This window comes from Pteropus vampyrus, unplaced genomic scaffold (assembly GCF_000151845.1).
Source record: "Pteropus vampyrus isolate Shadow unplaced genomic scaffold, Pvam_2.0 Scaffold1, whole genome shotgun sequence".
Taxonomy (NCBI): domain Eukaryota; kingdom Metazoa; phylum Chordata; class Mammalia; order Chiroptera; family Pteropodidae; genus Pteropus; species Pteropus vampyrus.
In genome coordinates this window covers 18,256,582-18,267,023 of record NW_011888782.1, presented here as the reverse complement: position 1 = coordinate 18,267,023, position 10,442 = coordinate 18,256,582, and the positions used below count along the sequence as shown (strand labels likewise).

Below are 10,442 nucleotides of genomic sequence, written 5' to 3'. Positions count from 1 at the left end.
TAAAAAGTTAGCTTCTCATTCTTCCAATCCCCCATACCTTTAGAAACATAAACAAAGTACCAAAATTTTCTGGAATCATCTTCCAACTAAATATGCAAGTATGAAACACACATATGTACACACACAGCTTATCTACACAAAAGGGATCAATCAGTGCAACTGATCTTTACCTTGCTTTTGTCATTTATTAATAAATTTTCAAAATCTATTAATAGTAAATATCAACATAACACAATTTTTAAAGCTGTATACAATTTTATTCTTTAAATATATTTTATTTGACCAATACTCCATAGGTAATATTTATGTTGTTTTATAACTGTTAAAAACCATATTCCATATTATTGTGTAGTTTTGCAAGAATGTCCTTAGGGCGATCTTCTGGTAATGGAATTGTTGGGTGTGTGCATTTAAAATTGTCTCACATAGTCTATAGCCATGCCACCTTGAACAAGCCCAATCTCGTCTGGTCTTGGAAGCTAAGCAGGGTTGTGCTTGGTTAGTAGTTGGATGGGAGATTACCTAGGAAGACCGGGTGCTGTAGGCCTTAAAAAATAAAGGATTGTAAGCTGACAAGTTCCTTGCGATCTGTGAGGTCAACCAAGGGTTGCCTCTCCTAAAATTTTAAAAATAAATAAATAAATAAAAATAAAATTGTCTCAGTTATTACCAAATCACTCCTCAAGGTGGAATAATTTGGATTTCAATCAAATGATAGTGGCCATATTCCACGACCTTTGTTAGAATTAGCATTAACAATTATATTCACTTTTTCCAACTAGATAGGTGTAAACACTAATTTTATTTGTATTTGTTTTGTATAACTGAGGTTGAGCACTTTTATGTAGTAGTTTGTCTTATTTTCTGTAAAATAATTACTAAATTTATAAGTGGAATATTTATTAATCATTTTTACAAGACAATTGTACATATTGCACATATTTTGTGCAGTTTATTTTGATTTTTCATTATACCACGTTTTTGTCATGGTCTAGTTTGTAATTTTTTACTAGTCACTATCAATATTTCCTTTACAAATTCAATGACATTTTTGCCATCCACGTTTTCTTATAATACTTCTAAGGTTTTAATTTTTACATTTATACAATTAATAGATCTCAAATTCATGTTGAGATTGAAGTAGCCATACAGATTTATTTTTTCCACAAAGTCAATTCTATTTTCTCAACACCATCTTTTAACAAATCCATTTTTCCCACTAAATAAAATGCCATCTTTTATCATATATAACATATTCATGTATATATCTGGATGAATATTCTCTAAATTCTGGATTTTATTTCACTGAATCTATTTTTTCCTTATTTTTTAGAATCATGATAGCAATTTTGTACATGTATTTCTCAAAAAAAATCATTTCGTAAAGTTTTCTTTAAAATATCTCTTCGGTATTCTAATTTGGATGGCATAGGCTTCGTAGATTAATTTTAGAAGATAACATCTTTATGTCTAAAGATGTCATATTGAGACCTTCTAAGTTATGACTATTTTTCTGTCTTCTTTTATAACCCTCAGAAGAGTTCTAAAGTTTCCTTCACATAAACCTTGAATATTTCTTGTTCCTAGTTTTGTTTTCTTTTTCATGTTTTTCTCAGTATTGTAAATGGGATATTTCCTTCACTAAATTTTGTTTGTATTTGGTATATAAGAAAATTAATGAGTTTGATATAAATTTTGCAACCAGGGAATTTTCTGAATTCTCTTTTTTTATTTCTAATAGTTTTTCAGACAATTTTTATGAGTTCTAATAGTATACAATTATATCATCTGCAAATAAAAATAACTTAATATCCTCTATTCTCACTTTCACAGTTTTTTTCTCCCATATAACCGCACTAACACATTCAGAGCTATTATAATGATAATTGACCTCCTTGAAAACCTCTTGACCTTAATCGACTTTTTACTTGGAGCATATGGGCAAGATTTTTCAGACTTGTCCCACCCACCTACTTTTCCCTCTGCGGTGCTTATGGGTAGAAATATTATTAGAAACATTGTCAAGCTTTGGGTATTTTTACACTCTTTTTTCTTTTCGTCTCTAACTTACACTTTTTAAAGCTTGTTGTGTGAAGCTGTGCTATTTTATGTGTTTGATGGTGGCTGATGCAGCAATAGGATATCTATTTTTGTTCATATCTTTTAGGCTACATAGAGGGAGGTTGTGACCCAACTTCTCTCTCTCACCCTGTGGCAGAAATGCCATCCTGTTACTGACTGTGTGCCTATCAGGTGCCAGACACTTCACTGGGGGATTTTCATTCAGTGGCACATTTAACTCTCACAGCAGCCTAAGAGATCATTGTTATCACCCCTAACCTACTGGTGATGCCTGGAAAACAACTTAATGTAGTTAATTAGTAGCAGAGACAGGACTTAAAGCCACATTTCTGGGTCTCCAAGGCCTACATTCTTTTGGCTACATTTCCTTGAACTTCAAAAAGGCTGAAACAAGCAGCATACAAAATTCTGGGTGAATGCAGAAGGAAAGATCGATTCTACCTAGAGAGGGTCAAGAAGCAATGCATCTGCTCCTAAGGATTGGCACCAAAAGAAATGAACAAAAAATTGATCTCCCACCATGATTCAGGAAATACCTTCCACATCCCACAGGGGAAGTAAGCACATCACAACCTCTCAATTGCCCTTGATTGATTTCCCTTGGGGGCCGAGGCAGTTCCTCATGGCGTAGCTTGGTCAATTATTTTCAAGTCCAAGCTTACTTGCCTTAAGAGTGGACACATGCTCAATGAGGTTCTTTAGGGAGGAAAAAAACTTGTTTTTACCTGAGGAAACATATTTCAAGTTTTGAACTCATTTCTTCTTTCAAGCAGTTTCTATTGTAAACCCAATTCCGTGGTGGGATTTATTGAAGCACAGAACAGAAAAGACATTTGCTCAGAAGTAACTCAGGGATATATGATATGGATTAGAACCTGGGAAAAATAATAAATTATAAAGCTACTGATTCCTGAAAACACGGAGACATACTTGAATGTAGACTGAAATTTAAAATGGTGAGCTATTGTTAAATGAATGTGAATATAGAGAATTATATCCGAATTACTTCCCATTTCAGAAGTTTTATTTAGCTTCTAATTTCCCTCTTAACTCTTTTTAAACTGTTAAAGGAAACATTAGCATCTTCTTCACTCACTTTCACAGATGAATAAATTTTAAAAAATAGTTGAATTTCCAGGAGTCGTTCAGGAGTAATTAACACTGTATATTTAGAATGGATAATTGCTCATCAAAGGGTCCTTTAATTCCTAGGTTGAGGGTTGCATCTTGTCATGTCTTATTAATAGTATACTATGAATCTCAGGTTCATCATGGACATTTTTATTGTTCTCTCTGTATCATCCAACCCTCTGGAAATTCCACTCACTTAAGTTAAGTTGTTTTCACATGAGGTCAAGTCAAAAGCCATAGGGCAAAGGTAAACAGTGGGAAAATCTCACCACAATACTCACAAAAGGTAACATAATCAATTGTTTATTTACTGGCAAGAAAATTTTGTGGTTATTTATTGATCACTTTATCAGCACTGGCATAGGTACAGTCTTGTCCAGAATACTTGAAAGTTTGGCATATGTCCTGCCCTTATAGAACGTAACTTAATGTGGAGACAAATGTTATTTAGAGAATATATTTAGAGAACGATCGACATGGAATAATAAGAGTATAAACATGTCCTAAATGTTGAAGTGTAATGCAGGGCTAAAATAGGAAAAGACACTTACAAAGAATATCTGCAAAGTTGGGACTTGTCTTCGTAACATTAAGTGTTTTATTTTTTCCAGGAAGAGTCAAACTTTGAATCTTCAGTTTATTTATCTCTTACACTTTTACCATGAGGTTGGATTTTCCGAATAATGGCAAAACAAGTCTCATATTTCATTTTCTGTATTGCAAAAAAGTTTTTTATGTCAAATGGTTTAGATACTATCATCACGGGACAGTGATAGAATATCAAAAGGTGGCTGCAGACACAGTGAATGCTCTGCATTTTACTGACCAGCAAAGGATGTGGACACGTACCAGTGTGGAGATCTCATTGTACCTTCCCACTGGAAGTGCAGCTTTCCAGGACTCCCAACATCCTCTCTGAGCTGCCCAACTACCAATGATTCCAGCCCAATAGAATGCAGTTCTGACCACATTGAGAACTACAACTTTCGCATTTTCAAGAGAGATTTATATTCTTCTGGAAAGGGGCTAAGCACCATTCTACTCACCAAGATCTAGTGACTACGAAAAACCAACCCCAGAAAACTGGGTAAGTCAAAGGACTTGTTCATTCATATTCAAGCTCCAAGCCTGCCAATGTTCTGAAATCCTACAGGTACAAAACTAATTTCTTGATTTTTCTTTCAATTTTACTCATTCCCCTCTTCTCATTCCTTTATGTATTTTTAATCATCTTTTGCTAAATACAATTTTTCAATAAGCGTCAAATCATATTATAAAAATATGTGGTAAGAATAAAAATATACATAGAAAATTAGAATATTAGTTTGCCTATATTTTTATTTCCTAGAGAAGACGTAAAAAAATTATAACATTAGAAGTAAACAATAAAGAATCTCTTAGGTGAATCAAACTTAAAGAATCCATGATTGCTTCTCGGCCTTTTCGCTAAGATCAAGTGAAGAATCTATGAAAGTAAGAATGCAAAAAGAATTAGCTTGACAGAGGAGACCGCAGATCAAAGAACACAAAGAAAAAGATAGTTGTAAAAAAGCGGAAACATTTCTAGGGGTTTTCCAACTTAGAGGTAAAAGATATAAAAAGCAAGAAGGAATGTTAAGATTGACAAGTGATTTTTGGTAGAATTAAATTCATACCAGTTAATCTTTCCTACTTTGGTGACAGAACCTTTTGGGCAGAGAAGTGGATGCTTGTGTGAGAGAGGCCAAGAGATGCTAAGATGTGTGGTGACATCCTGAAGGAACAAAGAACATAGTCCTTCCATATGCCAGCCATTGATGAGTCAAACTAACGAACTTAATCCATACTATTCCCATGGTCACTGAAAGCAGGCTGCAGTTTATAAATAAAAATAGAATCCCAGAGAGATCAAAAAGAAAGTACTAGACATATGAAGAAAATCAAGAGGATGACATAAGGGAATCAAACATGTAAATATTTATTTAATTAAATATTTTAATACATATTTTATTTATTTAAATAATATTTATTTATTAATGAATGTTTATTTAACAGGCTAATATACAAGAAATTAGATTTACTATAGAAAATATTTATAAGAAAGGCCTTATTAAGCAAGGCATAAACTTCAAAGCCATAGGGGAAAATATTCTTAAGTTTAATTATGTAAAAGTCATTAAATTATTTCTAACGCAAGCACCATAAACAATATTAAAATAAAATTGGAAGAGGGAGAAAATAATTATAATATGTATAACAAACAATTCATATGAAGACTATACAAAGAAATTCTATAACCAAATAAGAAATAAAAAACCTAACCCCCTGACAAAGTACCTAAAAAACTTAAGAAGACAGACACAACCTCACAAATGAACAGAAAAATAAAAATAAAAACAATGAGATAATATTTTTCACTCACTAGATTGGTAATAGGGACTAGCTCCTGATATTCCTGATATTTAAGGATATCTCTGTCAAAATATCTTGTAAATACAAACTAAAATAAAGAGATGTCAAGGACCTCAAATAACAAGGAATACATTCATTGCAAAAATAATTTGAAAAAGTTAGTTAACAAATGGATGATTATGGCCTTCAACAATTCATTCTTGAAGAAGATATGACAATTATAAACATATCTATACACCGAACAACTGAGTCCTAAGATATACAAAGCAAACTAACAATTAAAGTGAATTTAGAAATAAACACTTCTAAAATAACATTTGAAGACTTCAATAACCTCACTTTCAATAATGGAGAAATGTTCTAGACACAAAATCAATAAGGAAATATAGGAATTGACACTATTTTATAAACCACTAAACCTAACAGGCATATATAGAATACTCTCCTCAGCAATAGCAGAATATGTATTCTCAAGTGCACGTGGAACATTATCCAGAATAGAGCATGTATTAGGTCACAAAATGAGTCTCAATATATTTTAAAAGATTGAAATTATGCCAAGTATCTTTCTTAACTACAATGAATAGAACTGAAAATCATTAACAGGGGGAAAACTAGAAAATTCTCAAATATGTGGAAATTACATGATACTATTAAACAGACAATGGGTCAAAGAAGAAATTCAAAGAAAATTAGAAAATAGTTTGAAATGAATGAAAATGAAACAGAGCATAGCAATATTTATGATATACAGCAAAGGCAATGCTCAGAAGGAAATTCACAGCTATAAATACCTACATTATATAAGATCTTAAATCAATAGCCTGACTTTACAACTCAAGAAACTAGAAAAAAAAAAAGAGCAAACTAAACTCAAAGCTAGGACAAGTAGGAAATAACTGAAATAGGAAATAGAAAAACAATTAAGATAACTAACAAAACCAAAAGTTGGTACTTTGGGGAAAAAAAATCAACAATCTGACAAATGCAAACCAATCACAGTAAGATACCACTTTACATCAACTAGAATGACTATAATTTTAAAAATAAAAATTAAATGTTGGTGAAGATATGAAGAAATTGGAACTCTGTCCTTTGCTGGTGAGAATGCAAAATGATGTAGCTACCATAGAAAACAGTTTGTCAGTTCCTCAAAAAGTTAAACATAGAATTATCATATAACCCAGCAATTATACTCCTATGTACATATCCAAAGAATTGAAATCAGGGATTCAAATAGTACATATTCATTGCAGCACTATTTACAATACCCCCAAAATGAAATAACCCAAATGTCCACCAACAGATGAATAGATAAATAAAATATGGTATATACATGAATGACATGTTGTTCGGCCACAAAAACGAATGAAGTTCTGATACATGGTACGACATTGAGGAATTCTGAAAATATCATGCTAAATGAAATAAGCCAGACACATAAAAACAAATGTTATATGATTCTCTTATATGAAATATCTAGAATGGGTAAATTCATACAGAGGGAAAGTAGATTAGTAGTTACCTGGGGCTGGAGTGAGGTCAGAATGGGAGTATTGATTAATGATTATAGAGTTTCTACTGGGATACTGAAAAAATTTTGGAAACAGATAATGGTGATAGTTGTACAACATTTTAAGAGTACTTAATACTACTAAGCTGTATGCTTAAAAATTGTTAATATGGAAAATTCTGTTGTATTTTAGTGCAATAAAAAATTGAGGGAAAAAACAGTACTTAGATAAGGTAAGGAAATTAATACTCCTACATAAAAATAGAAATTGATACTTCTTGAAGAACAATCTGACAGTATCAAAATTTAAAATATTTGTGGATAGACAAAATGTATTTTTTAAATTGATTTGTAAGACCTGAAACTTACCAAAGTACTTCCACTGGAAGAAAACAGCCTTGAGTGGGAAGGTCCAGTGGTTCACCACAACCTCTACTCTTCTGAATTTATACCAAATGGCTAGAACTTTAGAGCTCAAGTTACAGAAATTACGGCTCAGGTTTTACCTTTCAGTGGTTTGTAGTCTATTGGCAACCCCAGATGTAAAATTTGCCTGGGAAACTGAGATGAAGCAGGGATTCGTTCTTCTTTGGTAAGGAGATGATTTGATTAGAACTTTAAAGATTAGCAGGAATTTGCCATACTATGAAAGTCAGGAATGAGGGACCTGATGAAGAGGACAGCATGCTAAGGAATGAAGAAGGGCAACATGCTGAGCAAAGTGTGATTCAGTGTGTGAGGCTCTCCTAGGAGAGTGCAAGGAGTGGCAGGGATTGGTTCTAGCTTCCCTAACAGAACAGAACGTGGGATCCCCCCATCGCAGGTAGAAGAAGTGTCTGAGTAGGCTCCCACACCTCACTCTAACTTGCCTGTTTTGTAAATGGCATAGTTCATGCCTAAGACTCCATTTCATACACGATTTTAGCAGAGCACTCTCATGTCTCAATGAAGTCTGAAACCTTGTTATCACATTGTCCTGATTACCATTTATTCACTACCTTCTGCCAAAGAATGGGAACGTCATTTGCTTTGTGTTTGTCTCTTAATGTTAGACACCCCAACACTGAATTATCAGCTTTGAATTGAGATGATCTTTTATAGCACTTTTTGCATGGTCACTTCATACCAGAGAAGTAATTTTTTTTTTCTCCAGAGACTTGTTTTGGGCATAAAATTGGGTTCTCACATACTGTTGATTCTTATTGACAAGTTTCCTTGTTTATTATTGTTCATCCTTAAGATGTTGCCCTGTTAAAGACGGGAAGGTTAACAACTGAACCCTGTTTGCTTCAAGTAAATCATACTCAATTTTCTGGAGCTCACTGAAAACAATCTGCTCCAAAAGAGCTAATTAGGGCTAAGAATACAAAATCTGAGCCTGGATGGCACTGTTTGCACAGTCTCAAATGCAGGCTTCTTTTTCTCCTTCACGTCAACAAAGTCATTCTGTGTAAATCAATCTCCTTTGTTTCTCGGAAGGAAAATGTATGCTGAAGATGGGGATCCATGCACTGTGGCATTCTGATGGCAATAATGGCTATAGTGGCAGAATGTGGGCCATAAACTGTATGAAAAGACCTGTCAGCTTCCTAGAGCTGTGCTAATGGTTACTGGCAGGCTCATAAAGGTGCTGGGACTGCCATTCATTTGATTAGGAACTGCAGAGTGGGGTATCCAAAAGGGCAGCACAGTTAGAAACACTCTGCTTCCCTCCTAACTTCTGCTTGAAAAGGAAAGGAGGGACCTGGCAATAAATAAAAGTAGTTCTTGTCTCATGTACCAGTTAGATTTTGCAGTATAACAGACCACCCAAAAGGTACTGGCTTCACACAACAGCACTTTATTAGTGTTCTTATGTCTATGGGGTGACTAGGTAATTCTGCTGATCTGAATCTGTTTCAGCTGATACAAGCCACCCATGAGTTTGAAGTCAGCTACTGGGTCGGGTGGAGACTGGGCTCAGCTTGGATGGCTCATCTCTAGTCCATATGGCATTTCATCCTTCTGCAGGTTAGCCTGAACTTATCAGCATGGCAGCTCAGGAGGGTTCCCAGGGAGTGAAGAGAAGCATCCAAGGCCTCTTGGCCTAGACTTGGAACTGGCAAGGTACCCCATCCACCACATTCTGTTGGCCAAAGCAAATCCCAGAGTATACCCAGATTTAAGCAGTGGGAAAATAGACTTATCTCTTGAAGAGCTACAAAGTCACTGGAAAAGGGCATAGATATAATGAGAGATGGTAAGTTTGTACCAAGTTTTGCAATCTACCCCAAGTTGTAAGAGATTAATAGCTTTGTTATGACCAAAATCTCAAGATAAACCAAATTATGTGTTCTTCGGTTATTTTTATAAGATAAGAGGGTGTTGGAGTGTGAAGTGGGGTAAGTTGATTTTCTATCCTCTTCCCCGACTTGTTCTTGTTTGCTTGTTTGGGAAGCTCTTTGATAAATTCTTTAGAGCACCTAATTGTAACAGGTACCTTTAGTATATGTGAATAAAGAGCTTCTCTATCTTGTAGCACTTAATAAGAAACAGATCAAAGAAGCAGTTAAGGATGGCTAAGTGAGATAAGGCATGTGAGTGAGCAACCATCCAGACAGGATAGGTTCTCTGCCTCTATAACGGTATTAGATAAAGAGGTGGTGGGAGTCCCTAGGAGTCTTAGTTTCAGGGATTCCAAAAGAATGAGTAAGAACAACTAAAAACTGGTATCATGGACTAAGTTGTATAAATTCTAGGAAATTCAACATTCAATACTTAGAATAAGTTTACTAGTAGGTTTCACTTAACAAATAACAAAGGAGATATTCATTCATAAAAAGCTTTAAAAAAAAAGTACCATGGAATAATGGGGGGAAAAATAGGACACCAGTTTTAGTATCTAAAAAGGTGAGTTCACTGAGTTTCAATTCCAGGGAAGATATAACAATGACACTACACCTAGATAGAGGGCATGAAACACCTATTTGAGGACTCTGAAAAGTAATTAATAGGAGCCAAATTCAAGAAGGCCATATTTCAAAGTACCACTGAACCTACAGTGAGTTTAGCATCTCTCCCCTAACTCTGATATTCCTTGACCTAGATTCAAAGCAGCCCTAAATGCAGGACCAGGGCTACTTTGAATCTAGGTCAAGGAATACCAGAGCTCCAAGAGAAGCCCTCTAGTTCTAAAGAAGGAAAGGGAATTCTAATATTCTGAGTGGTAGAAATATCCATTATTCTTTTTAGAAAAATAAATATTTTCTCCATTCTCTCATGCCCCAGTGTCCAGATAATCATGTATGGCAGCTATGGTGGTAGTGACTGCATTAGCAGTGGGAGT

The 10,442-nt window shown here is 34.4% G+C and overlaps 1 pseudogene; it reads left to right on the top strand.

Annotated features, from left to right (window-relative positions):
• The first annotated feature begins 428 nt into the window (after positions 1–428).
• On the top strand, positions 429–547 carry LOC111736752 (annotated as a pseudogene).
• The last annotated feature ends 9,895 nt before the right edge of the window (positions 548–10,442 follow it).